Below are 4541 nucleotides of genomic sequence, written 5' to 3'. Positions count from 1 at the left end.
AATAAATTTAGCTATTTTGCACATGTCACTCTGCTAACATACATTTATGAAGTAGCATCTATATGAGACTCCTTGACACATGAATAATTTTTCTCAACTAATTGTTTAAACGGAAAGCTTGATAAGTACATAAGTCGTTTAATGAAGTTTCATTAATTCCATTTCGTTCCTCATAGGATAGTAAAGAAGTTTCAAAAATTCAATTTCGTTCCTCATAGGAAAGTCGAAACTCGAAACCATTCACGTTTAAATCATTATTACTGGTAAATCACTATATACATAAATACTCCCTTGTCCCACAAGAATATATACTCTTTCCTTTTTAGAGCATTAGAGCATCCACAACCATGCTCTTGCCAGCGACACGGTTGTGGGCCCGGGCGGTACTATTCATGCCTGCTCTCTGGCAAGAGCACAACACCCACAACTGTGCTCTTCCGCAAGGACGAGCACAATTAATATAAAATTCAATTACACAACAACATTTTCATAATACTAAAATTCATTAAAAAAACCACAATAAAAATTACAAATTACAAATAAAATAAAAAGACATAATTAAAATCCTAAAAATTAAAAATTACATAATTAAAATACTAAAAATTAAAAATTACATAATTAAACTCCTAAAAATTAAAAATTACATAATTAAACTCCTAAAAATTAAAAATTACATAATTATTGGCTAATATAACCCGAGGAAGACTACGCATCCGGCGGCACCAACCCCAATTGTTTTTGGAGACCCAATATCATGGACTCGTGCGTTTGAAGTTGCGTGGGGGTCATAGTTGACCTATCGGCCATATTGAGTTGGGCCAAAAGGGCCCACAACGAGTTGTTCGGGGGTGGAGGTGGAACATAGGGTGCGGGTTCGGGAGCAGGGGCAGATGGAGTCGCGGCGCGACGTCGTTCGGCCGCCGCCTTCTTCCTACCTTGCGGTCGGCGTCGGGAACCGCTTGGTCCGGCATCGGGGCTACCCAAGTTAGCTCCGGCGAGTTGGCTAGCCACTTCTTCCGAGCCGGAGTCGGATAGTGCTACCGACCGTGAGCGTTTGGAGGAGCCGCTAGAGGAGGATGTTATGCCTCCCTTATACTTCGGGTGCGTCCGCGTCTCCTGCCAAACGTTAAGATATTTGAACGACTTACCGTTCATGGATTGGTAGGTGCTCAGCGAGGCGGTGATGATGTCGACCTCGCTTTGGCCGCTCCCGGCATTCCGGGACTCCTGGATGAAATAGCCGTTGAACTTGCCAATTTCTTCGTTGGCTCGGCCGATGCAGTTGCGCACCATACTCTCGTTGCGCTCGATCGTTCCCGGCGGCCGGTGTGCATTGTACCGGCTAGAGACGCGCCACCAAAAGTGATCGCCGGATTGGTTCGTTCCAACCACCGCATCTTCGGAGATTTCCAAGTACGCCTTGAACAATCTTTCCATCTCCGCCGGTGAGTACGGTGTGCGGACACCGGCGCGAGATGGAGGATTCGGCATTTGGGAAGGGGCGCGAGGCCTAGGCTCCGGTGTCCACCCGTAGCGCCCATCGGAGGCACCTTGATCGTCGATTGGGTATGGCCGGTAGCCACTCGGAACGCCCGAATCTTGGGTGAGAGGAGGGGCCGAATATTCCGTTTCCGGACTAGGAAACGGTTGCGAACCGAACCATTCGGGGTTCCAACCGTGAGAGCCGCTTGGGTTGTCGTCGTTACCGGACATAGTGGTGTTGTAGGGTGTGAGAGGAAGATGAAAATGGATATGAGAGATTGAAGATGAGAATGGAGATGAGAGAATGATGATGAGAATTGTGTAGTGAAAGTGTGAATTTTTGGGAGTGAAATTGGGGGTATTTATAGATGAAAGTGTGTATTTTTGGGGTAAAAAAAATAAAAAAAATTAAAAAGTGGGGAAAAACGGTTATAAACGGATATAATTTTTTGGGGAAGTGAAAATTTTTTTTTTTTATTTTTTATCGGTTTTTTTAATAAAAAACCGATTTTTAAAAAAAAAATAAAAAATTGTTTGAAACCAACGGCTATGCCGTTGGCGAATGGGAGAGTGACACGTGTGCGTCCGCTGGCACGGACGTGCTCGATACATCGAGCAGCGCCGTGCCAGCGGCGCGGTTGCAGCGGCGGCGGTTCTTCGCCTTGCCGCTGGCACGGACGGCGGTGGCGCCAACCGCCACCGCTGCGGATGCTCTTAGCAGTGGTACGGATGTCGCAGCGGACATCCCAAAAACACCTACTGCCACGTCATACGGACATCCCAATGCGGATGCCACGTCATACGGACATCCCACTGCATAGTGGTGGACATCCCGAAGAACTTCTCACAATAAAAATTCACAAATTAAACAATTTACGGAATTAAAATTTCGACACAAATACAGGGAAAAAGAAACCACTTTATTTAAAAAAACATACTTAATTAAAAAAATACATAATTATTAAAAAAATTACATTGTGAAAAATAGAATCGCTATCGTGATGCTTCATTGTTCTTCGAAAGAAAAGTATTTTAGAGAGAGAGAGAGATACGTGTTAATACAAGTGGTGTGAATGAAATGAAGTTCAACGATACGTATTTATAGAATTATTAAAAAAAGAAATTAATGCAATAATCGGGACGTCCGCGCGGACGTCCGTGAGAGTCAACGCAATGGCGGACGTCGCGACGGATATCTGCGGAACGCCGCGGAACTCCGGTGTTCGCAGCGGATGTCCGTATCCGTGCCTCCCTTGCACAATGGCGGACGTCCCGCACGGACTTCCGGCACGCCGGTCGGAATCCTACTGGGACGGGCGCCATTGCTAATGCTCTTAGTCCGTCCCACAAGAATATGCATTTTCTAAATTTGGAAACTCTTTTTATCTCTGATGGATCGAAACTCGTTCTCCACTAACACTACTTCTCTCTTACTTTACTAATTACTCCCTCCGTCCACCATTAGAAGTCTCATTTCTTGGCGGCACGGGTTTTAAGAAATGTTAGGAAAAATAGGTGAAAAAAGTTAGTGGAATATGGTTCTACGTGTATATATTAGTTTTAAATGAAATGTGAGTTGAATGAGTTAGTGGAAGGTGAGACCCTATTACCATTTATGGTAAAAGTGAACCGAGACTCATATTCGCGGACGGACTAAAATAGAAAAACGGGATTCCTATTCGTGGACGGAGGGAGTATGTATTAGACGAAGAAAGTAAATAAATAAGGCTACTGATAGTACGATCTAAAATATAGTGGAGCCAAAAGAAAGTGGGAACACATTTACGAGCGACAATTTCCGTAGATGGCTGTGAACATCTTTTGAGCCTCTTTAGAGCATCCACAATAGCGCCTAGCGCACCGCCTAGCCGAGCGCCGGCGCTAGGCGAACTATTGCAGTCGCCTAGCCGATTTCGCGGAAAAAAACCGCCTAGCACTCGGCGGTTCCGCAGTGCTAGGCGGTGCGCTAGGCGATCCGCTAGGCGCTATTGCAGCGTCCGGATCGCCTAGCGCACCGCCTAGCGTGAATTTTTAATTTTTTTTTTATTCCGAAACACTATATATACGCGACTTGCCTGTCATTTTCATTCGCACCACTTGTATTAACGAGTACTCTCTATCTAAATTTCTGTACAAGATCAACAACGGTAAATGGATCTCAACAACGAGCCTACTTCAGGGAGTAGCGGATCTCAAACTCCCCCGATCTCCGTGGGAGGTGGATGGAGTCAGATGCACCCGAGTCAGATGCACCCATACTACAACATGTACCCGTGGCAGCAGATGATGCCCGGGATACCAGCGGGGGGGAGTCCGCCGGGGGCGTTTCTGGCGATGTCGCGGTGGGCACCCAGTGTCCAGATGCCGGGGTGGGCACACGGAATGCAGATGATGCCCGGGGGGATACCGGCGACACAGGGGACGTCGGGGGATGTCTATCGCCCCAGTGTTGATTTTTCGACTGGTTCGTCGCACACATCGACGCCAACGGAGGCTGCGCCTCCGGCCCAGTTTGACACTTTCTCCTTCGATGACTTGGGGATAGATCTTTCCGGTATTCCGGATGCTCCCGTTCAAACGGGGGGCGCAGGGCGGGGTCGGGGCGCCCCAAAGAAGAAAGGCAAGGGGAAAAGGGTCGGCGAGTCCTCGCAGCCGGGTGAGGACGACAACGCGGTACGGAGGAGGTGGACGGACGCGGAGAACGTCGCGCTGTCCAAGGCTTGGGTGAGTGTTTGCGACGATCCTCTCGTTTCGAACAACCAGAGGATCGTCAACTTGTGGGGCAAGATAGCAGCAGCCTACCAGAGGTTTTGCCCGGAGGGCAGGCCACGCAATGGGGAGGATTGCCGGAAGGCGTGGGACCGAATCAGGGTTGCGGTCTCCCGATTTTCGGGCTTGTACACCAACGCCCTCCGCATGATGAGCAGTGGGCAAACTGAGGACGACTGCAGGAGGATAGCGGAGAAAGCCTTCCCCCTGAAGGGGATGTACAAGGACTTCACCTACTGGAACTGCTATCTTATGCTGAACGACTCCGAAAAGTTCCGAGTAGGTGTCGA

Source organism: Salvia splendens, chromosome 9 (genome assembly GCF_004379255.2).
Source record: "Salvia splendens isolate huo1 chromosome 9, SspV2, whole genome shotgun sequence".
In the NCBI taxonomy this organism is placed as follows: domain Eukaryota; kingdom Viridiplantae; phylum Streptophyta; class Magnoliopsida; order Lamiales; family Lamiaceae; genus Salvia; species Salvia splendens.
The sequence above is the reverse complement of the archived record's forward strand: the minus strand, read 5'-3'. Positions refer to the sequence as shown.